This window comes from Oncorhynchus kisutch, unplaced genomic scaffold (genome assembly GCF_002021735.2).
Source record: "Oncorhynchus kisutch isolate 150728-3 unplaced genomic scaffold, Okis_V2 Okis09a-Okis19a_hom, whole genome shotgun sequence".
NCBI lineage: Eukaryota > Metazoa > Chordata > Actinopteri > Salmoniformes > Salmonidae > Oncorhynchus > Oncorhynchus kisutch.
In genome coordinates this window covers 659641-685422 of record NW_022261985.1, presented here as the reverse complement: position 1 = coordinate 685422, position 25782 = coordinate 659641, and positions in this window count along the sequence as shown.

Below are 25782 nucleotides of genomic sequence, written 5' to 3'. Positions count from 1 at the left end.
TTCTCCTCCTGCCCTCTGAGTCCACGAGGTCAGGCTTGGTCTCCGGCCCCTCCACCAGGCTGCAATAATGGAACAATTAACTGGGAGGAAAATTGTCTCTGGGCACAATGGCTCTGACTCCCTCCATTAGAAGTAAAGAGAGAGAGAGAGAGCTGGGGTCCGTGATTAGGTCTCTCTGGGTTTTAATTGTCTTGCCGTTATGGCAGCAGGGTGTTTCTGTTAGTCATAATGAGCGAAGGCTCTCACCCACAGAGCTCCAGAAACTGTTCTGTAGTCTCCACACAGCCATGGTGACAGGGCGGTGGGAGTGGGGTGGAGTGTGTGGTGCGTGTGTGTGTGTGTGTGTGTGTGTGTGTGTGTGTGTGTGTGTGTGTGTGTGTGTGTGTGTGTGTGTGTGTGTGTGTGTGTGTGTGTGTGTGTGTGTGTGTGCGCGTGCGTGTGTGTGTGCGTGTGCGTGTGCGCATGCGTGTGCGTGTGTGTGTGTGTGTGTGTGTGTGTGTGTGTGTGTGTACGTGTCATGCGTGGGTTGCCGAGAGGGCTGGATGAATGATGGATAGATCGTCTGTCGGTCCACTGTAGCCCGGCTCTTAACTATGTCCAATCACATGTGGATATCTTGTCTGCCTGTGAGAGAAAAAAGCTTATTGACTCTTACCTCTTGCTTACATTCAAATATCAATGTCCTGTGCCTTTAATATACAGTAGTCCCATTGAGACAAACGACTGTACAGTAGTGTACATATTGGTTTTTATACACCCATTCTCTGGTCCTGGATGCAGACGATGTGTGCGTCCCAAATGGAATCCTGTTCCCTCTATAGTGCACTGCTGTTGACCAGGGCCCATAGTACTACTTTTGACCATGGTCCATAGATGTGCACTATCAAGGGAATAGGGTGCCATTTGGAACGCAGACTATGGTTCATGAGGCCCCGGTTCACTCCCATTTTGATTTATTAGAATTTTCATCACCCAATTGATCCAGGACTTTACTCAAGGGACAAAGATGCAGACTAAATGACTATTGACGCTGAACATTTGAAAAATGCATTTGTCAGATCGCCCGGGCTATGAATGAGGGGCGGGCATACAAAAAAATGATTTGTCCGATCAATGGAGGAGGAAGGGAGAGAGAGAGAGGGAGGAGTGTAGCAGAGCTGCAGTGGTCCTTAGTAGCAGACTCATTGTCATAAATAAATCTCTCTCTCTCTCTCTCTCTCTCTCTCTCTCTCTCTCTCTCTGTCTCTCTCTCTCTCTCTCTCTCTCTGTCTCTCTCGCTCTCTCTCTCTCTCTCTCTCTCTCGCTCTCTCTCTCTCTCTCTCTCTCTCTCTCTCTCTCTCTCTCTCTCTCTCTCTCTCTCATGGCAGCTGCATGGGCCTGTGCTGACTGCTGCTGGCGCATTGCAGTAAACTAGCAGAGGTGGAGGAGAGGGAGGAGTGCGTGTGTAATGGTGTGTGTGGATCAGGCAGGAAGCATCAACAAGCATCCTCTAGTTTACTGTCTCCATAAATCAAACTCATCCACTTCACGTAGTTTTGTCCACACGCACGCATGTATTCACACACATAATCACGTACGCACGCATGTATTCACAAACATAATGACGCACGCACGTGCATTCACGAACATAATGACGCACGCACGTGCATTCACAAACACACACACACCCGTTCCATTGACCTTTCATCGTGAGTTTTCTTTCTGTGCAGAACGGTGAAAAAGAATCACTTTGAAATGTAAATGTCACATTCATTAGTTTGGTGATTTAATGAAGTGTGGCATAGGATATGAAGAATAGGATATGAATAATAGGATATGAAGAAGGAACTGTTGATTGGAGAACTCTTATTGTCTGACTTCTAACAGTCTCATGAGTCTCTCTCTGATAATGGAATCAAGGACCTTGAAAGACGAAAAGAGCAGCGTCTCAAAATAGGAGGGCTGATTTAGGATCAGTTTTGCCTTTTAGATCACAATGAATAAGATTACATGTACAGGGGGGGACCTGATCCTAGATCAGCTCTCCTACTCTGAGACGCTTGATACATACGGCCGCAGGAAATATATTGTTTATGTCTGGTTGCGCCAACATCTATCTAGTCAAAGGGCTTAATAGCTCTTTCTGTGTCCCTCCCTTTTCCTGTGTTCCTCCAGACACACTTTAACCCCTTGCTGCCCTCAGGCAGTGTGATGCCTGAATGAAGTCTTTATCAAACCTTTATTTGAAGAGTTAAATGCGGAACTCAACCATCCATAGAAAGTGTTTAGCTGTCTGGGAGGTTTTGTAGCTGTATTTGCTGTAGGATTTTACTATCCTCATTTCAAGACTGGCTGATCTTTATGTTGGTGTCGTGATCTATGTGCTACAGTCCACATAGTATATCAGCTGTCTTTACTCTCTACCTGGTACATCCTCCGTCTGTAAATGTACCATGTGTTGATTAAGTACGGGGGGGTAATCCCCGCGCTGCTGACGACTGCTTTGGTCTGCTCAGACATCGGAAATAAAGGCCCAGCACCCCTACTTCCCATCATCATCACTGCCCTCACTAACCATCATCATCCCTGCCCTCACTAACCATCATCATCACTGCCCTCACTAACCATCATCATCACTGCCCTCACTAACCATCATCATCACTGCCTTCACTAACCATCATCATCACTGCCTTCACTAACCATCATCATCTCACTAACCATCATCATCACTGCCCTCACTAACCATCATCATCACTGCCTTCACTAACCATCATCATCACTGCCTTCACTAACCATCATCATCTCACTAACCATCATCATCTCACTAACCATCATCATCACTGCCTTCACTAACCATCATCATCTCACTAACCATCATCATCACTGCCCTCACTAACCATCATCATCTCACTAACCATCATCATCACTGCCTTCACTATCCATCATCATCACTGACCTCACTAACCATCATCACCACTGCCTTCACTAACCATCATCATCACTGCCCTCACTTCCCATCATCATCACTGCCCTCACTTCCCATCATCATCACTGCCCTCACTAACCATCATCATCTCACTAACCATCATCATCACTGCCTTCACTAACCATCATCATCTCTGCCCTCACTAACCATCATCATCACTGCCCTCACGAACCATCATCATCACTGCCCTCACTAACCATCATCATCACTGCCCTCACTAACCATCATTTTCGATATTGTGATGAAAAAACATAGTAGCGGGCCTCTGAGTACTGGGTCAATAGCAGTGTTGTAAAAGTCATCTGATAACGTATCATTCCTCTTTTGATCGTTCTTGTCTTCCTTTCCCAATTTGTTTCTTAGTAAATCAGTCCGTCTGTCTCTCTCCTTCTTTTTCTATTTTGTGTTGAAATAAGTTAAGCTTTTCTCTAAGGTTCAGTCTCTGTGACAGTCAGAGACAGACATGCTCTTAATAATACAATCTGTAAAAATACCATAGATCAGATTCATTTGCTCCATTGTTTCTGTTTTGATGGTATGGACAACTTACAAAGTGTGGCTTTAATGTCCCCAATTCATAGCAATATCTGTTCTCTGTCTCGGGCAGAGAATAGAACTGAAGTCAGTATTTATAGCATGATGTACTACAGCACCCATAATGCAACAGATGGAAGCGAACATAATGGCAAAGATTTTTTAAACTAAGATAGACCACAGCATGACGTTTCCGATGGGAACTAAGAGTCATAGTGGGCTGGACAAGCAAGGCAGTGGGCAGAGTCAAGCTAGCAAGATCCTATTGGCACGTTCTAGTATACATTTGCATATTTCCGTTAAGGAACGCCTACTCTGTGAAGTGTACGTGTATAATAACCCAATTCTCCTTTGCACTCCTTCTAAACAACCATTTATAAAAATACTTTGGCAAAGGATAAAGTCTACAAAACTTTGTCCAGCACAGATTCTAGTTTTGGGAATAGAAAACTGTATTGAGATAAAATGTTTCATTGATGAGAAAATGTGCAGAATGTCCGCCAAAATCCATCTCGTTCAGCAAAGCATGAAGAACGAACAACAACTAATGCCGAAACCTAGGATCGGAACACGGACCTTTAGATCTTCAGTATAACACTCTCCCAACTTAATCATTTCGGGAAGCCACTAAAATAAACTTAGTGGCACCCTTGACGATGCACACGCATGTGACTTTCAATTTTGACACTCAGAATGTACCTTATGGCCAGTACGGGGATCAAACAATCACCTTGGAGTTATTAGCACCACTTTCTAACCAACTGATCTAACCAGGCACTGGCTATTGGAGCACAGTTTTTGAGATGCACCGAGCCTCTGCAAGTGCTGGCTCGTAAACGAACAAGTCATCACTGATGCAGCCTTTGCTTCTCCCACTGCCTGCCAATGGGCTTCCTTTCACTACCATATTTGGTATTGAGTGGAAACGCCAAGCGGATGCTTCACATTTATACGTCCTGTGAAATATCTGTCTCATTGTTCTATCTGTGATAATGGTGTCCTGTCCCCAAGTACAGGAAGCAGTGGAGACTGGGGGTGTGGCCCTGCACGAGATGACAGTGACGAGCTGAAAATGGCCAGGAAATGACTAACAAAGGGATCTGATTCTGTCGGGCCGTTATCACTACTACGGAGATCACGTGTCTTATGGGACAGAGAGGAGATGGTGTCTAGGATATAAACACAGCAGTCTCTGGTTCTCTGAACTACTCTATGTGGATCACATTGTTTATAGAACTTTTCTGAAAGCTGAAAGCCCCAGAGGATGTTTCATAAAAGGCCATTCAGACAGTTGGGACTTTAAAATGGAAAAAGTCACTCTGTGTTTGTGTGTGTATGTGTGTGTGTGGTTGTGTGTTTGTGTGTGTGGGTGGTTGTGTGCTTGTGTGCTTGTGTGAGTCATTCTGTTTAGTATCCTTTTGGACATTTGATTCAAGGATGTATATAATTCTGCTGCAGTCGGTGAATGAAAAAAGGTATTTCCAGCCAGTGTTCTCTCTCTCTCTCTCTCTCTCTCTCTCTCTCTCTCTCTGCATGGCAATAAAATCTACTTGAGTGCACTTCAAACAGACCTTTAGAGAAACACTTAGAATGTGAGTTTGGCCTTAGGGGGGCTTTATGTATGAATAGGTTGTAGTAGTGATGGGTTTCATGTCAAGAGGACTGTATTGGGTACTAATTAATTAGGGTGGGACAGATAAGACTTGCACTTAAGACTTCCTTGTTATCTGAAAAGGTCAAAGTTCAGGAGGTCAAGATCAGGGCCCGTATTCATGAAGCGTTTCAGAGAAGGAGTCAGTTTTGCCTTTTTAGATCATAATAAATAATGATTATATGGACTGGGAATATGATCCTAGATCAGAACCCTGACCTCCTGACCCTTCCCTAGAGGTAAAAAAAGGGGGTGTCTTGATCGTGTTAACTGGCGCATATCCATAATGAATAGTGCCGTGAACATCATTGAGGCAATGAAAAACCCCACAGAAACTATCTGTTTTGTGGTGAGATCAGCAGAAATGAAGCGTTATGGTGTTTATTATGAGCCTTCCCCCTGTGTGGAGAACGCAACGCGGCCTGCATCCTAATGTCCTAATCTCCTCTTCATTAAAGCTTAACGCGGCAGTTAGCGGGAGCCTCCGATAGAATCACATGCCCCCACAGCAGCGGCACACCCAGCCTGCGCTTGACTGATAAAGTTACAGGCACGACGGAAGACGGCTAAAATACAGCTCCCAGGCCGCCTCCTCGCCCAGTAAAAACCCCAATGAGTGGCGGTAGCCACGGCGGCGATAGAGAATCTCATTAAGAATAATTAAACACTGTTGTTTTAAAAGATTAGCGCCGGAGAGGGAAGAAACGTCGTCGTCATCCACTGCTCCATATTTCAGGGCTGCTGACGTTCTCCTCCATATCTTGAAGTGCCATGTCTTCCCCCATCCTGGTGATCCACGGCAGGAGATACCATCTGGGATAGTCTACGGCGGTGTGTGTGTGTGTGTTTGTTCGTATTCTAAACATCCAAGCAGCCAATGTTAACCGGCACAGAGGGACTCAACAGAGTGGGTGTCACTGGAAGAAGATACTTTAATGAAGCTAGATTACACATCACACCCTATTGTCTGTAAGTAGTAGTAGTAGTAGTAGTAGTGGTAATAGTAGTATTTGTAGTAGTAGTAGCAGTAGTAGTGTTACTAGTAGTAGTAGTAGTAGTGGTGGTAGTAGTAGCAGTAGTAGCAGTAGTAGTAGTACTATTACTAGTAGTAATAGTAGTAGTAATAGTACTACTAGTAGTAGTAGCAGTAGTACTAGTAGTAATGGTAGTAGTACTAGTAGTAGTATTAGTAGTAGTACTACTAATAGTAGTAATAGTAGTAGTACTACTACTAGTAGTAGCAGTAGTGCTAGTAGTAATGGTAGTGGTAGTAGTAGTAGTGGTAGTAGTAGCAGTAGCATTGGTAGTAGTAGTAGGAGCAGTATTACTGATAGCAGTACTATACTGGTAACAGGGGTTGCATATTAAATGCCTAATTTATAGTCCATTGGAATGCCAAGCTGGATTAGTCCCATCAGTCAATGGCAAAGACATATAATTACTAGAAGGGACAAAGTCCCTCAGACCACGACCATTTGAATGAGAATGTACATTCTAGTAATTGTATTTCTATTTGTAGTTTTCCTCTCAGATAGAGGCTCAGTACAGGTAAGAAACACATCAACCAATTTAAGAAATGTTGTTACAATCAGTCAACACCGGCTTTAACACAGAGAAGAAATAGGAGGGGCAGGGGATGAACGAGAGAGAGAGTGGGAAAGAGTTTATGGAAGAGAGATATTGTCAGAGTGAATGGAGAGATGCATGCTCGTCAACCGATCGCTGCCTGCACCTGCATGTCCATCCAGCATCACTACTCTGGACGGTTCTGACCTAGAATATGTGGACAACTACAAATACCTAGGTGTCTGGATAGACTGTAAACTCTCCTTCCAGACTTACATTAAACATCTCCAATCCAAAATTAAATCTAGAATCCAGAACCTATTTTTTAAATCTAGAACCTATTTTGCAAAAAAGCATCCTTCACTCATGCTGCCAAACATACCCTCGAAAAACTGACCATCCTACCGATCCTCGACTTTAGCGATGTAATTTACAAAATAGCCTCCAACACTCTACTCAACAAATTGGATGCAGTCTATCACAGTGACATCCGTTTTGTCACCAAAGCCCCATATACCACCCACCACTGCGACCTGTACGCTCTAGTTGGCTGGCCCTCACTTCATACTCGTCGCCAAACCCACTGGCTCCAGGTCATCTACAAGTCGTTGCTAGGTAAAGCCTCGCCTTATCTCAGCTCACTGGTCCTCAGCCTTATCTCAGCTCACTAGTAGCACGCGCTCCAGCAGGTATATCTCACTGGTCACCCCCAAAGCCAATTCCTCCATTGGCCGCCTTTCCTTCCAGTTCTCTGCTGCCAATGACTGGAGCGAACTGCAAAAATCTCTGAAGCTGGAGACTCTTATCTCCCTCACTAGCTTTAAGCACCAGCTGTCAGAGCAGCTCACAGATTACTGCACCTGTACATAGACAATCTGTAAATAGCCCATCTGTAAATAGCCCATCCAACTACCTCATCCCCATACTCTATTTATTTATTTATCTTGCTCCTTTGCACCCCAGTATCTCTACTTGCACATTCACCTTCTGCACATCTACCATTCCAGTGTTTAATTGCTATACTGTAATTACTTCGCCACCATGGCCTATTTATTGCCTTACCTCCCTTATCTTACCTAATTTGCACACAATGTATATAGACTTTTTTTACTGTATGATTGACTGTATGTTTGTTTATTCCATGTGTAACTCTGTGTTGTATGTGTCGAACTGCTTTGCTTTATCTTGGCCAGGTCGCAGTTGTAAATGAGAACAACTAGCCTACCTGGTTAAATAAAGCTGAAATCAAAAAATTTAAAAAGAGAGATATCTCCTAAGAGGAATAGGGAGAGAGAGAGAGAGACCTCATCATGATTCTTACAATGAGACAGAGGAAGCATCACATCATAATTCAGAGCTGGGTCTCTCTCCATTCTGCCAGAAAGTGCATTATGCACAAACCAGTCTCCTGGAAAACAAGGATCTTGTGATAGCCTGGAGGCCTCAGGGTTGCCTTGCCTCGCCGCTGCAGCCGTAGAAAAGCACCTTCGGGCACTTGACAGCCGCCCGTCCTATCCCATCGGAATGAGGGAGTTGTTTTTTCCTTCTCTTTTCTGCTCTTGTTGTTTTTGTTCTCTGTTCTCTCTAAAGAGGTTGATCACATCCTCACAGATAAGTCTCACAGACAAGTCTCACCGACAAGTCTCACAGATAAGTCTCACAGATAATGAAACAAAGATATGCCATTTCTCTCTCTCTCTCTGGATTCGATCGTAGCATGTAATTACAATCAAAGGCCTTATGCGAGGCTCGAAAAATCTACTTTCGCTTGCTTTTATCCTGCGAAACAATCATTATGATTTGCTAATATTGTAGTAAAAATTCTGCCTTTTCATTCGCTGGTTATGCTCTGTACTCATCACCAACTACCAGAATCGCAAAACAAGCATTTATGTGACTCTAAGTTTTCCTGAATACTGAAGTACTCAACGCCTCTCAGTTAGAATTGGAGGTCACGTGGGCAGTGTGACTCAAGGACACACAGAGGAATCAAAGTTATTTTCCCTGCATTCAATCACCATTTATTCAGTGTCACGCACATCACCACTGAAAAAATAAGCATTTCCGACAAGCGACCTTCAATAAATTCAATTCCGTCAGGTGAGGAATTTACATCAACGGCTTTAAGGAGTTTTTAATTCACCATATCAAGTCTAATTAGAAAAAGAACCTTTACCATAACACCAGCTCTGCCATGGAACGACAGTAACTTTATCATCAACAGCGTAGGATCCTTTATGGAGTCATGCACCCTTTTGGCTACAGTGAGATTGATTAATGCGATCAGAGCCATACTGTAGGCATAAATGAGGTTGAGATTGACACTTCAGTTTGTTAGCACTGCGTTCAAGACTGTAAATGAAGTGGTATAATTAAGATCCATCGCGCTCGCTCTCTTTCTCTCTCGCTCTCTTTCTCTCTCGCTCTCTTTCTCTCGTTCTCTCTGCCGTCATAACTGCCCTGCTCTCTCCATGTTAGCATTATGTATCAAAAGTATTTATCTCTCTCTCTCTCTCTCTCTCTCTGTCTCAGAAGTGATTGCCTCCCAGTCCCAGTAAATTGGGATGTCTAATCACATACATGTAATTGTGTCGTTTTCATATTGACATGGCATCTGATTGGTCCCTGCGATTAAGCTATCCCGTTAATTGAGTCTGTCTTAACACTAAACACATAGAGAGAAAGACAAGGACACAATGAATGGAGAATAGTTATATTAGTCACAGGAAGGCCATATACCTTACTGCATCTCTGTTTGAATGTTGAGGGGATCTGGGATGAGGACATTCAAAAGACATTGGAAGATCATCTTCTGAAGAGGTTAAATCATATCACGTTGATTGATGATAGAAATAGCTAAAATCAAGAAGTTATTTTGGAGTATTGGTGCCCAGAGCATCATGTTGGGGGTAAAGATATGTCTCCACTGAGTATTGGTGCCCAGAGCATCATGTTGGGGGTAAAGATATGTCTCCACTGAGTATTGGTGCCCAGAGCATCATGTTGGGGGTAAAGATATGTCTCCACTGAGGGATGGTGCCCAGAGCATCATGTTGGGGGTAAAGATATGTCTTCACTGAGGGATGGTGCCCAGAGCATCATGTGGAGGGTAAAGATATGTCTCCACTGAGGGATGGTGCCCAGAGCATCATGTTGGGGGTAAAGATATGTCTCCACTGAGGGATGGTGCCCAGAGCATCATGTTGGGGGTAACATCCAGAGCATCATGTTGGGGGTAAAGATATGTCTCCACTGAGGGATGGTGCCCAGAGCATCATGTGGAGGGTAAAGATATGTCTCCACTGAGGGATGGTGCCCAGCGCATCATGTGGAGGGTAAAGATATGTCTCCTCGGAGTATTGGTGCCCAGAGCATCATGTTGGGGGTAAAGATATGTCTCCACTGAGTATTAGTGCCCAAAGCATCATGTGGAGGGTAAAGATATGTCTCCACTGAGTATTGGTACCCAGAGCATCATGTGGAGGGTAAAGATATAACTCCACGGAGTATTGGTGCCCAGAGCATCATGTGGAGGGTAAAGATATGTCTCTACTGAGTATTAGTGCCCAGAGCATCATGTGGAGGGTAAAGATATGTCTCCACTGAGCATCATGTTGGGGGTAAAGATATGTCTCCACAGAGTATTGGTGCCCAGAGCATCATGTTGGGGGTAAAGATATGTCTCCACTGAGCATCATGTTGGGGGTAAAGATATGTCTCCACTGCGTATTGGTACCCAGAGCATCATGTTTGGGGTAAAGATATGTCTCCACTGAGGATTGGTACCCAGAGCATCATGTGGAGGGTAAAGATATGTCTCCACTGAGGGATGGTGCCCAGAGCATCATGTTGGGGGTAAAGATATGTCTCCACTGAGGGATGGTGCCCAGAGCATCATGTTGGGGGTAAAGATATGTCTCCACTGAGGGATGGTGCCCAGAGCATCATGTTGGGGGTAAAGATATGTCTCCACGGAGTATTGGTGCCCAGAGCATCATGTTGGGGGTAAAGATATGTCTCCACTGAGTATTAGTGCCCAGAGCATCATGTGGAGGGTAAAGATATGTCTCCACTGAGTATTGGTACCCAGAGCATCATGTTGGGGGTAAAGATATGTCTCCACTGAGTATTAGTGCCCAGAGCATCATGTGGAGGGTAAAGATATGTCTCCACTGAGTATTGGTACCCAGAGCATCATGTGGAGGGTAAAGATATAACTCCACGGAGTATTGGTGCCCAGAGCATCATGTGGAGGGTAAAGATATGTCTCTACTGAGTATTAGTGCCCAGAGCATCATGTGGAGGGTAAAGATATGTCTCCACTGAGCATCATGTTGGGGGTAAAGATATGTCTCCACAGAGTATTGGTGCCCAGAGCATCATGTTGGGGGTAAAGATATGTCTCCACTGAGCATCATGTTGGGGGGTAAAGATATGTCTCCACTGAGTATTGGTACCCAGAGCATCATGTGGAGGGTAAAGATATGTCTCCACTGAGTATTGGTACCCAGAGCATCATGTTTGGGGTAAAGATATGTCTCCACTGAGGATTGGTACCCAGAGCATCATGTGGAGGGTAAAGATATGTCTCCACTGAGTATTGGTACCCAGAGCATCATGTGGAGGGTAAAGATATGTCTCCACTGAGGATTGGTACCCAGAGCATCATGTGGAGGGTAAAGATATGTCTCCACTGAGTATTGGTACCCAGAGCATCATGTGGAGGGTAAAGATATGTCTCCACTGAGTATTGGTACCCAGAGCATCATGTTTGGGGTAAAGATATGTCTCCACTGAGGATTGGTACCCAGAGCATCATGTGGAGGGTAAAGATATGTCTCCACTGAGGATTGGTACCCAGAGCATCATGTGGAGGGTAAAGATATGTCTCCACTGAGGATTGGTACCCAGAGCATCATGTGGAGTGTAAAGATATGTCTCCACTGAGTATTGGTGCCCAGAGCATCATGTTGGGGGTAAAGATATGTCTCCACTGAGTATTTCTCTGGGTCAAATACATATGCCAAATTTGGTCAACTCCTTGAGGTTCGTGGTACAGTGGACCCAATGCCATAGTCCCAAAAGGGCAAATCTTAAGCTACATGAAAGCATTTGCGGTTATGTGTTTGACCCAGATGTGGTCAGAAACATGTGTCAAGGTGAAGGGCTGAGGTGTGTCTTCAACAGTGGAGATGAAGGAGCCTGTAACCTAATGATGACACCTGGAGCAGTGAGGGTGTTCCTAAAGTTGAGTTGCATCACATCACTCCGATCGCAGGGATTCCAAGTTTGCCTCCTGGGTTGGAAACCAACACAAAGTTATTAATCCCGCACAAAAAAACTCAACCTCCCTACCTTTTTAAGGGATAGTTCAACTAAATGAAATGTATATTTTTGTTTCCTTAACTTGAAAACAGTCTATGGGTTAAGGCAAGACTGCAATCCACGCTTTGATTTCGTTGAAATGTCCCTTTAAAACCTCAACTTTATCCAAGTTCCTCAGCTCATCTCACTCTGTTTAGTTTCTCTGAGATGTGATGAATCCCCGGTGGTCTCTGTTTAGATTTATGGCCCTCCACCTCGCCCCAGTTATGAACTCAGGATGAGCGACACAATCTAATATTCCCCCTAAACGATGAATAATACCAGACAAGCGAGCCGAGAGGTATCAAAACAGAGGAATGTTAAGCGCCAAAACTCAATTTTGACCCACGGGGGAAAATGCAGTTTTAATGGGGGGTAGGAAGCCCTCAGATTTGCCAGCCGTAGTGGATATGAGATATTTGGCAGCGGTGGTGGCGGCTGTATCAATTCCTTTAGTTGGGGGTGGGTGTTGGGAGACAAACGGGAGGCGGCTGCAGGCAATCGAGCCAGGCGATTAGGGTCCTTAAGTGGCCCTCCCTGGTGTCACACCTTGTCCATCAGCCTCTATTAGGGGGGAACAGGTCTTTATATTAGGCGGGCTCCTGTCCCCTTCTCCCCCCGCCTCGGTCCCCTCCCTAATCCCCCACCCAGGGGGGTAACAGCAGAATACTGTAATAGCTCGTCCTGGAATAGCCCACTGTTCCAATGCTAATGCTAACTTGATGGATCAACAATCCTCACACCCCCAACCTCCCTTATCACACCACTACCCCAAACCACCTCTCCTCACTCCCTCCCTCCCTTCCAGGGTATCTGGATGTCTCTGATAGAGAGATACAGCCCAGCAGACGTTCAGCAGACGTTCAGTAGACATTCAGCAGACAAGCAAAGTCAAATAGTTAAATGAATGACAAAGGCCATGTCTAGACTTGACAGTTCATGCAGCTTTAGTATTCTAATCATGGAAAACCCGAAACCATCCTGCATCTACACCTACATTTAAATGTGTCTACCGTGTCCACAGTGTGTCCGGATGCATTATACAAATGCCAGTATGCATTATACAAATGGTGAAATAGCAGAATATGATAATAGCACAACAACAACTGATGACAGTAGCTAGTTAACTGTATCTAACTAGCCAGCTAAAGTCTGTAGCTAGCCAGCAAGCAACGCTAAAAGGATTGCAAACTGGTTAGCATAACTCTAGCCAAACAAAAAGTTGTTTTTCTAAATACTGTATTAGCTAGCTGGGTAGCATTGAGTCCAGCAAAAACGTTCCTCAAACGGTAGGAGCGTATTTCCTTCGAGGTTATAATGAAAAGGTGCCTCTCGGTCCCAAAACACACGTTTTCTGGAGACTTGCGGGATGAATGCTGATGACATCGTCCACTGTATGTGCTTTCGATAGCCTGATGGCATCCAGCCTGAGGAGAAAACCCGTACACAATGCATCCCTGACCACCTCCTGAAGTGGTCAGACAGATCAGAACACAACCACACCACAAAGCAAATCAAATAAATGTGTGATCTTCATATTCTGATAGCAGAAGTCACATGTAAGTGTCAGGTGTAGACACGACCAAAGACTCTTTCCTTATGTCTTTGTAAGTGGGCCTTGATTCAAATGGAATTGTAAGTAAGTGGATCTAAATGTCATACAATTACAGTTACCTCTCCCTCTCTTCTCCCCTCTGTGAATACGACTAAACCTGATAAAGAATGAGGGAAGAGAGCGTGTAAGGTAGTGCACACGTCACAATCCTAGTGCTCAGAGTGTCACAATTGTACCAAATGAGAGACGAGCATTAAAATGCACGTCACCTCCTCCTCCTCGCCCAGAGTGAGAGATGAGATACCAATCACACTCTTGACAAAACAATCATCTCTTCTTCCATTCCCGACCACGGCTGACACTCGTAAGTCAAGGCTCTAGCACCCCACTGTTTCATTCTGTCTCCATCTCCCTCTCTTCTCTTTCTCCTCTTCCCCACCTGGCCATCACAGTAATTAGTGTTTCCACCATTTCCCTGTGACACTGAGGTAAGACTGATGTCCCCTCGCTACTGCTCTGTGGCAGAAAGAGAGGGAGGGAGAGAGGGAGAGGGAGGGAGAGGGAATGAGAGAGGGAGAGGGAGAGAGAAAGAAAGAGAGTGAGAGAAAAAAAGAGAGAGAGAGAGAGAGAGAGAGAGAGAGAGAGAGAGAGAGAGAGAAGCAATAGGTCGACTCCCTGAGCGATCGATGCTCAATCACCTGAGAACTCTTTCCCCCTGTTTTTTTGCCAATTCAACACATGATTAAAGCCGGTGGGCAATTACGATTCACCTCAGAGGAAGAACAGGCCCTCAAAGAAATGTAAGAATCAATCCATTATGAGCTCCTCTCTCTCTCTCTCTCTCTCTCTCTCTCTCTCTCTCTATTTCCAACCCCCCAAAGCAGCATTTTCTCCCTCCAGCTCTGTAGCAGTGTCCCAAATGGCACATCCTGTGTGACTGCCACATTGGTTTGACCACAATGGCAGAAGTTGTTTTTCAGAACATGATCACCTGTTAATTTGACCAGAAGCTGTATCGATTCACAGTCAAGGAAAATCTCAGGCAAGATGACAAGCGAAACGATGAGAGAATACAATGGCACGGGGAGAGTGTTCCAATGGATTTTACCATCTGGCTGTTCCATCTGGCTGTTCCATCAGTAGGCTGTTCCAATTTAATCATTATTAGGCTATTTCAATGGTGTCATCATTAGGCTGTTCCAATGGTGTCATCATTAGGCTGTTCCAATGGTTCATCATTAGGCTGTTCCAATGGTGTCATCATTAGGTTGTTCCAATAGCTTCATCATTCGGCTGTTCCAATGGTTCATCATTCGGCTGTTCCAATGGTTCATCATTAGGCTGTTCCAATGGTTCATCGTTAGGCTGTTCCAATGGTGTCATCATTAGGCTGTTCCAATGGTGTCATCATTAGGCTGTTCCAATGGTGTCATCATTAGGTTGTTCCAATGGTGTCATCATTAGGCTGTTCCAATGGTGTCATCATTCGGCTGTTCCAATGGTTCATCATTAGGTTGTTCCAATGGTTCATCATTAGGCTGTTCCAATGGTGTCATCATTAGGCTGTTCCAATGGTGTCATCATTAGGCTGTTCCAATGGTGTCATCATTAGGCTGTTCCAATGGTGTCATAATTAGGCTGTTCCAATGGTGTCATCATTATGTTGTTCCAATGGTGTCATCATTAGGCTGTTCCAATGGTGTCATCATTAGGCTGTTCCAATGGTTCATCATTAGGCTGTTCCAATGGTTCATCATTAGGCTGTTCCAATGGTGTCATCATTAGGCTGTTCCAATGGTTCATCATTAGGCTGTTCCAATGGCTTCACCAACAGGCTGTTCCAATGGCTTCACCAACAGGCTGTTCCAATAGCTTCACCAACAGGCTGTTCCAATAGCTTCACCAACAGGCTGTTCCAATAGCTTCACCAACAGGCTGTTCCAATGGCTTCACCAACAGGCTGTTCCAATAGCTTCACCAACAGGCTGTTCCAATAGCTTCACCAACAGGCTGTTCCAATAGCTTCACCAACAGGCTGTTCCAATAGCTTCACCAACAGGCTGTTCCAATGGCTTCACCAACAGGCTTTTTCAATAGCTTCACCAACAGGCTGTTCCAATAGCTTCACCAACAGGCTGTTCCAATGGTTCATCAATAGACTGTTCCAATAGCTTCACCAACAGGCTGTTCCAATAGCTTCACCAACAGGCTGTTCCAATGGCTTCACCAACAGGCTGTTCCAATAGCTTCACCAACAGGCTGTTCCAATAGCTTCACCAACAGGCTGTTCCAATGGCTTCACCAACAGGCTTTTCCAATAGCTTCACCAACAGGATGTTCCAATAGCTTCACCAACAGGCTGTTCCAATGGTTCATCAATAGACTGTTCCAATAGCTTCACCAACAGGCTGTTCCAATAGCTTCACCAACAGGCTGTTCCAATGGTTCATCAATAGGCTGTTCCAATAGCTTCACCAACAGGCTGTTCCAATAGCTTCACCAACAGGCTGTTCCAATGGTTCATCAATAGACTGTTCCAATGGCTTCACCAACAGGCTGTTCCAATGGCTTCACCAACAGGCTGTTCCAATAGCTTCACCAACAGGCTGTTCCAATAGCTTCACCAACAGGCTGTTCCAATAGCTTCACCAACAGGCTGTTCCAATGGTTCATCAATAGACTGTTCCAATAGCTTTCACTAATATACAGTTTTTTCTTTTCAGGCATTCAGTTCTGTGAGTAAATAATTCAGCAATGTGATGCAGCGACGACACAGCTTTTTAAAAGATACCTTACTAGAGTATGTCTAGTAAAACTAGCATGTTTTACCTCCTGCTAGTGGAAGAAATGTTCTTACATCATTTTGTTTTTACAAAAATCTATTTCGATAACACAGGAGGCTGGTGAGAGGAGGACAGCTCAAAATAATTACTGGTATGGAGTAAATGGAGGGCTCCCGAGAGGTGCAGCGGTCTAAGACGCTGTATCTCAGTGCTAGAGGCAGCACTACAGACCCTGGTTCAATTCCAGGCTGTATCACAACCGACCATGATTGGGAGTCCCATAGGACGGCACACAATTGACCCAGCGTCGTCCGGGTTAGGGTTTGGCTGGGGTAGGCCATCATTGTAAATAAGAATTTGTTCTTAACTAACTTGCCTAGTTAAAAAAAAATGGAATGGTATTAAACTCATGAAAACCACGTGTTCAATGTGTACTATTTATTCCATTCCAGCAATTACAATGAGCCATCCTCCCCAATTAAGCTACCACCAGCCGCCTGTGGCCTATACAGTAATACACTTTGACTTATCTTGTAGTGTTGATTTAAGTCATCCCCAGTGGTCCCAGGCATATTCCCTGTTGACTACTGAAGCTGTGTACCTTAACTGAACGGTTCAGGTGTTAAGTTTGATTATCACTCTTCGCTAATGGGCTAAGAGGTGAAAGACGAGGGTAGCTGAGAGGAAGGAGGCATCTACACTGTCTACACTAGACAGTTTGCAATTATGGCTGTTCAGAACGGAACTAGTGCAGGTCCGAGTCATTTAAGTGAGCCCGGGTTGTGGATCATTAAACCACGTGTATAATGTCCCAAGATTTATTAAGGCATGATGTTTGAGAATGGTGCTATGGGTTGAGAATGGAGAGCGATAAGAACTGGCTGGGGAATTGGAGTTCTTCAGAAAACCAGGCATAACCTAGAGAAGGAAATATGATGTGAAATGATCTCCTCATAGACAGGAAATAAAACACACAGGGAGGCAGGAAGACATGCAGGCAGGAAGACATGCATGCAGAAAAACAGGCAGACAGGAAGACGGGGAGGCAGGAAAACAGGCAGGCAGGAAGACATGCATGCAGAAAAACAGGCAGACAGGAAGACGGGGAGGCAGGAAAACAGGCAGGCAGGAAGACATGCATGCAGAAAAACAGGCAGACAGGAAGACGGGGAGGCAGGAAGACAGGCAGGCAGGAAGACATGCATGCAGAAAAACAGGCAGACAGGAAGACGGGGAGGCAGGAAAACAGGCAGGCAGGCAGGAAGACAGGCAGGAAAACAGGCAGGCAGGAAGACAGGCAGGAAAACAGGCAGGCAGAAAAACAGGCAGGCAGGAAGACAAGCAGGCAGGAAGACAGACAGGAAGACAAGCAGGCAGGAAGACAGACAGACAGGAAGACAGACAGACAGACAGACAGACAGACAGACAGACAGACAGACAGACAGACAGACAGACAGACAGACAGACAGACAGACAGACAGACAGACAGACAGACAGACAGACAGACAGACAGACAGACAGACAGACAGACAGACAGGCAGGCAGGCAGGCAGGCAGGCAGGAAGACAGGCAGGAAGACAGACAGACAGACAGACAGACAGACAGACAGGCAGGCAGGCAGGAAGACAAGCTGGCAGGAAGACAAGCAGGCAGGAAGACAAGCAGGCAGGAAGACAGACAGACAGACAGACAGACAGACAGACAGGCAGGCAGGCAGGCAGACAGACAGGCACACAACTGCTCTAAATAAGCATAAGCAAATAACAACAAATATCATATAAAATGATCTCTGTGTGAAAAATTTAATGTAAACAACCCTGTTTTTTTATTTGTTGATTTATGTTGATGTAGAAACCCAATTTAAAAAGTCACGCTTTTAGTAAAGTGATAAGTTAGAAGTTTGTATACAGCTTTGCAAAGAAGGCCACAGCTCATCACAATCCAAACTAGTACGCACTCTTAGACAAACATCACACAAGTCTGTCTTAGTCAGAATGAGATGTGTATTTTTCCTCCCCTCTCAGAATAGCGTGACTGATGAACTTGATTCGCTCTCAGAGCATTGCATCAAGACAGAGCTGATACACGCGAAGACGTTCCGAGAGGGAACGTGGCGAGGGTTCCAATCGCTACTCCCTCCCCTCCCTCAGTCCATCCCATGCCAGTGTAGAATGGAGAATGTTGATTATGTATTCTGATTATGTATTCTGATTCCCATCTGATTGAGCGGTCATCTGTAAAGAGTGAAATGAGCGTGAGGGGAGACTCAAATCTCAGCCCGGAGGCTGGGTTTCTGTACAGCACTTTGAGATATCAGCTGATGTACGAAGGGCTATATAAACACATTTGATTTGATTTAATTTGATATAGAGGAGATGGCATTGTGTGATGATCCCAGCATGAGATCATATACTGTCACCAGAAAGCCTCAGAGGGACAGACAGACGGTTCACTATAAATACACACCACTATTACTTCATCATCAGAGCTAATCAACGTTGATTGCAACACTACAGCCACTTTTTTTTGGTTAAATCATTTTATGGGGAAGCCTATAGTTAGTGTTATGTTAGTTGTGTTAAAATCAGTGTTGTATTAGTGGTGTTGAAATTAGTGTTGTAATAGTAGTGTTGAAATCAGTGTTGTATTATTTGTGTTAAATTCAGTGTTGTATTAGTAGTGTTGAAATCAGTGTTGTATTATTTGTGATAAAATCAGTGTTGTATTATTTGTGTTAAAATCAGTGTTGTATTATTTGTGATAAAATCAGTGTTGTATTAGTAGTGTTGAAATCAGTATTGTACTAGTAGTGTTGAAATCAGTATTGTACTAGTAGTGTTGAAATCACTGTTATGTTAGTAGTGTTGAAATCAGTGTTATATTAGTAGTGTTGAAATTAGTATTGTACTAGTAGTGTTGAAATCAGTGAGCTACAAAGACTGGCTAAAGACTCGATTGTGGCCAGATGCATGTGTGTTTCTCATTTCTCATGTGACCAAGACCACCTCCAAAGCTCAAGGTGGTCTCAGCACCTAGCATGTTCTAAATAGGACTTGATCCCTTTGGAGCATTTGGAGCAGGCCTCGATTTACACTGAGAGAAAGTATTTACACTGAGATAAAGTATTTACACTGAGATAAAGTATTCACACTGAGATAAAGTATTTACACTGAGATAAAGTATTCACACTGAGATAATGTATTTACACCGAGAGAAAGTATTCACACTGAGATAAAGTATTTACACTGAGAGAAAGTATTCACACTGAGATAAAGTATTTACACTGAGATAAAGTATTCACACTGAAAGAAAGTATTCACACTGAGAGAAAGTATTCACACTGAGATAAAGTATTTGCACTGAGATAAAGTATTCACACTGAGAGAAAGTACTCACACTGAGATAAAGTATTTACACTAATACAAAGTATTTACACTGAGAGAATATTTACACTGAGAATAAATCAACAGCTGTGGGCTTTAAATTTGACTTTTGACATCCAGACAGCTCTCTCACAAAGAGAAGTCAGGTGACTTTGTTGAGGTGTCAGCAGTGACAACATGTCAGAGGACAGGTCGAGCTTATTCAGAATATTCCTCAATAGAGTAAGACTTCAGCTGCTATTTCACTTCTTTTTTTGTTTTACTGAAAAAGACATAAAAGCAACCAAGCATTTCCACCTGAGGTTATGCTCTTTTAAATGACTAATGGTTTTCACATGGAATTTCCCAAATGACATGAAAGTAGCTGTGTAGGCTATCTATACCCAATAATGTCCTTAAATGATTATTTTGTTCCCAAACATAATTGCAAATAAATGGGTACGAGAATAAAACATTACATTGGCTTCCTCCCTTAGGGGACCGAGGGCAATGAAATTGATTGATTATCGACGGATAACATCGTCGAGAAAATATAATCCTTACGAAATTAACGACGTTATTGTAGTCGCAGTCAGCAACACATTTACTTTTCATTAGAGTAAAGTACCTTCCATTTTAATGAAATGCCAAGTGTGAAAAGAGAGTGGTTCTTAGCTGTCAGACCCACAGTGGCACTTAATCATATAAACAGCCCAGGACCAATTATGCCCCCAGAGAGGATATAAAGGGTCTTAACTGCCCCTTGATTACACCCCCCCCCCCCAAACCACCTCGTTACTAACCATAATTACTGACCCCAATGGAAGCCCAAGTCAAAGGACATACTGACGTCTGGATGGATTCATAAAAACTAGATCCTCTGTAAGGCCTGTGATAGATTTCAACCTGATTCATGCTACGAGGCCTACCAGAACCGTACTGTGCTGGTTCGGATATATATATTTTCTCACATTGTTCCTTCTAGAACATATCCAGCTAATGTAATGGTTGTGTAACATGGCAAGTCTCAGGTTAGGTTGGCTCAGGTCGGTTCGGCTCAGGTAAAGTTGGCTCAGGTCAGGTTGGCTCAGGTCAGGTTGGCTCAGGTCGGTTCGGCTCAGGTCAGGTTGGCTCAGGTCTGGTTGGCTCAGGTCGGGTTGGCTCAGGTTGGTTTGGCTCAGGTCAGGTTGGCTCAGGTCAGGTTGGCTCAGGTTGGTTCGGCTCAGGTTGGTTTGGCTCAGGTCAGGTTGGCTAGGTCAGGTTACCTCAGGTTGGTTCGGCTCAGGTCAGGTTAGCTCAGGTCAGGTTGGCTCAGGTCAGGTTGGCTCAGGTCAGGTTGGCTCAGGTTGGTTCAGCTCAGGTCAGGTTGGCTCAGGTCAGGTTGGCTCAGGTAAGGTTACCTCAGGTTGGTTTGGCTCAGGTCAGGTTGGTTCAGATCGGCTCAGGTCAGGTTGGCTCAGGCCAGGTTGGCTCAGGTTGGTTCGGATCAGGTCGGTTCGGCTCAGGTCAGGTTGGCTCAGGTCGGTTCTGGTCAGTAGCGTGAAAAGCCCTCAAGGGACAGTAGTGTGAAAAGTCCACAAGGGACAGTAGTGTGAAAAGTCCACAAGGGACAGTAGCGTGAAAAACCCTCAAGGGACAGTAGTGTGAAAAGTCCACAAGGGACAGTAGTGTGAAAAGTCCACAAGGGACAGTAGTGTGAAAAGTCCCCAAGGGATAGTAGTGTGAAAAGTCCACAAGGGACAGTAGTGTGAAAAGTCCACAAGGGACCGTAGTGTGAAAAGTCCACAAGGGACCGTAGTGTGAAAAGTCCACAAGCGACAGTAGTGTGAAAAGTCCACAAGGGACCGTAGTGTGAAAAGTCCACAAGGGTCAGTAGTGTGAAAAGTCCACAAGCGACAGTAGTGTGAAAAGTCCACAAGGGACCGTAGTGTGAAAAGTCCACAAGGGTCAGTAGTGTGAAAAGTCCACAAGCGACAGTAGTGTGAAAAGTCCCCAAGGGACAGTAGTGTGAAAAGTCCCCAAGGGACAGTAGTGTGAAAAGTCCCCAAGGGACAGTAGTGTGAAAAGTCCCCAAGGGACAGTAGTGTGAAAAGTCCCCAAGGGACAGTAGTGTGAAAAGTCCCCAAGGGACCGTAGTGTGAAAAGTCCCCAAGGGACAGTAGTGTGAAAAGTCCCCAAGGGACAGTAGTGTGAAAAGTCCCCAAGGGACAGTAGTGTGAAAAGTCCCCAAGGGACAGTAGTGTGAAAAGTCCCCAAGGGACAGTAGTGTGAAAAGTCCCCAAGGGACAGTAGTGTGAAAAGTCCCCAAGGGACAGTAGTGTGAAAAGCCCCCAAGGGACAGTAGTGTGAAAAGTCCCCAAGGGACAGTAGTGTGAAAAGCCCCAAGGGACAGTAGTGTGAAAAGTCCCCAAGGGACAGTAGTGTGAAAAGTCCCCAAGGGACAGTAGTGTGAAAAGTCCCCAAGGGACAGTAGTGTGAAAAGTCCCCAAGGGACAGTAGTGTGAAAAGTCCCCAAGGGACAGTAGTGTGAAAAGTCCCCAAGGGACTGTAGTGTGAAAAGTCCCCAAGGGACAGTAGTGTGAAAAGTCCCCAAGGGACTGTAGTGTGAAAAGTCCCCAAGGGACCGTAGTGTGAAAAGTCCCCAAGGGACTGTAGTGTGAAAAGTCCCCAAGGGACAGTAGTGTGAAAAGTCCCCAAGGGACAGTAGTGTGAAAAGTCCCCAAGGGACAGTAGTGTGAAAAGTCCCCAAGGGACAGTAGTGTGAAAAGTCCCCAAGGGACAGTAGTGTGAAAAGTCCACAAGGGACCGTAGTGTGAAAAGTCCCCAAGGGACAGTAGTGTGAAAAGTCCCCAAGGGACAGTAGTGTGAAAGTCCCCAAGGGACAGTAGAACAGTTGATTAGAAACGGTAGTTTCCAGAAGGACAGGTGCGAGGAGGGGGAGATTTAGCTTCACAATGAATTAAAACTGTTCTTGTGATTAACATTCACACTGATGTTCTGTTCCAATCATTAACATTATTTTCTGTCCATAATTAGTGTGGTGTTGTACAACACTGATCTCTGGTTTTCCACTGACTGAAGCCCGGGTCGCATTCACAGTCTTGCATCCAGGCACAATGAAATGATACGCCTCTGAATGTGTTTGCATGAGGAAATCGTTACTCAATTACGTCCTTGGACGTAATCTCCTTGTCCACTCCCAGCTGCCTTTAGATAGCACATTGGTGTCTATGAGCAGTCCTGTCACTCTAATGACGGTAAGATGTGTGAGGAAGCCTCCTCTCTCCTTGAGAGGAGCAAACATCATTCAAGAACATTTCATTAATTACACGTTAAAGTTCTAAACGGAAAGTAACACAATCAACAGAATCTCTCAAGAGATATGGAGAAAGTATACCCGGATATTACAATAACTGTTTGCTCAACTGTCTGCTTTCATGAGATCATTATTTGGTTTTCATAATGTGTTCGGGGAGAACACACAGGCACTTAACATGGGGTTGAAACAATGGGCCGCACTGGCTCAGAGGGAGATGTTGAGGCAGGTTTTGCACACTAACTACACACTAATCATAACACACAATCCCCCCCCTGTCTGACTGAGCATATGCACCTTTTTTAGTGCAGCTACATGAACAAGCTAAACATTGGGTTGTTCACTCTCTATAATTCACAACCATCATTTTCTATCATCTCTGTTGTTATTTATATCTATTAACTCTCTCTCTCTTTCCCTCCCTCTCTCTCTCTCTCCCTCCATCAACACAGCACTTGTTGATATTTTAAACCACTCTCTCTCTCTTTCCCTCCCTCTCTCTCTCAACACAGCACTTGTTGATATTTTAAACCACTCTCTCTCTCTTTCCCTCCCTCTCTCTCTCCCTCCATCAACACAGCACTTGTTGATATTTTAAACCACTCTCTCTCTCTTTCCCTCCCTCTCTCTCTCCCCCCATCAACACAGCACTTGTTGATATTTTAAACCACTCTCTCTCTCTTTCCCTCCCTCTCTCTCTCAACACAGCACTTGTTGATATTTTAAACCACTCTCTCTCTCTTTCCCTCCCTCTCTCTCTCCCTCCATCAACACAGCACTTGTTGATATTTTAAACCACTCTCTCTCTCTTTCCCTCCCTCTCTCTCTCCCTCCATCAACACAGCACTTGTTGATATTTTAAACCACTCTCTCTCTCTTTCCCTCCCTCTCTCTCTCCCTCCATCAACACAGCACTTGTTGATATTTTAAACCACTCTCTCTCTCTTTCCCTCCCTCTCTCTCTCCCCCCATCAACACAGCACTTGTTGATATTTTAAACCACTCGCTCCCCCTCCCTCTCTCTCTCCCCCTCCCACTCTCTCTCTCTCCACCAACACAGCACTTGTTGATATTTTAAACCACTCTCTCTCTCTCCTTGTTTCTCCAAACAATAACTTAAAAAACATTCCAAAAAAGTAATACAAGTCGTTACATTTCAAATAAGACTAAAAAACATCATCCACTAATCGTAAGGAGACAATATTCACATAACACCCAGAGCTAGTTTGCTAGATCGTTTGGTTTCATTGGTTAATTCCAGGAAATATTTTTTTGTCGCTACAGAAGTCTGTCAAAGTTTTCCCCCCTTTCCCGTCTGTGCAGTGAGAAGCTTCGACATTGTTACAGGAGCTTTTGAGCTCTCGAAGAGCACTTCACATTCCGCCAATTATGTTTTTCAAGCCTGTCGTCAAGTGCCCGGTGGCGGCGGCTTAATTTTCATTACTACCGGCAAGCCCTGGACCCTGCAATTGGGGAGAGACCCCAAATATGTTATTTTAAATGAATTTGAGTGAACTATCTCACAGTCTTGCGCTATCAAGCCATTTCACAGACCATTTCCTAATTGCCATCTTGGGTTTAGTCAACTGTGAGTTTTCCACACAGAGACAAACGCTTTGCATTCAGGGCCCGGCACTACTCCTCGCTCAAACTCTTGCCGGCATCAAGAATGGCTGCTCCTCAAACCGTAACAGCTTGAATAAACATGGCTAAGAGGGCCACAATCTAAAAGCTGAGGGACCACCGACACAATTGAGGAAGGAGCGGCGGGCGTAATGAACGGGGCGCGTTATGGCGCTCGTCTCTGTACAGAACTTTGGTCTTTTTTTAATAAAGGCTCAGGCTGGGATGAAATTGCCATGAATGTTAAACAGACACAGGAAGCAGCCATGGATGTATGGTGTCTTCTCTGAGATTGTGTGCCCCCCCTGGTGTATGGTGTCTTCTCTGAGATTGTGTGCCCCCCCTGGTGTATGGTGTCTTCTCTGAGACTGTGTGCCCCCCTGGTGTATGGTGTCTTCTCTGAGACTGTGTGCCCCCCCTGGTGTATGGTGTCTTCTCTGAGACTGTGTGCCCCCCCTGGTGTATGAACAGCCTCCACTTCATTACTTATCCTGACAATATGTCTAAGGATGTAAAGAAGACATCAGATGGAATTACACTGTTCACTATGGTCTGGTTATCTCTGGCTTACTGATGGTCTGGTTATCCCTGGCTTACTGATGGTCTGTTTACCTCTGGCTTACTGATGGTCTGTTTACCTCTGGCTTACTGATGGTCTGTTTACCTCTATCTTACTGATGGTCTGGTTATCTTTGGCTTACTGATGGTCTGTTTACCTCTAGCTTACTGATGGTCTGGTTACCTCTATCTTACTGATGGTCTGTTTACCTCTAGCTTACTGATGGTCTGTTTACCTCTAGCTTACTGATGGTCTGGTTACCTCTGGCTTACTGATGGTCTGGTTACCTCTATCTTACTGATGGTCTGGTTACCTCTATCTTACTGATGGTCTGGTTACCTCTATCTTACTGATGGTCTGGTTACCTCTATCTTACTGATGGTCTGGTTACCTCTATCTTACTGATGGTCTGGTTACCTCTATCTTACTGATGGTCTGGTTACCTCTATCTTACTGATGGTCTGGTTACCTCTATCTTACTGATGGTCTGGTTACCTCTGGCTT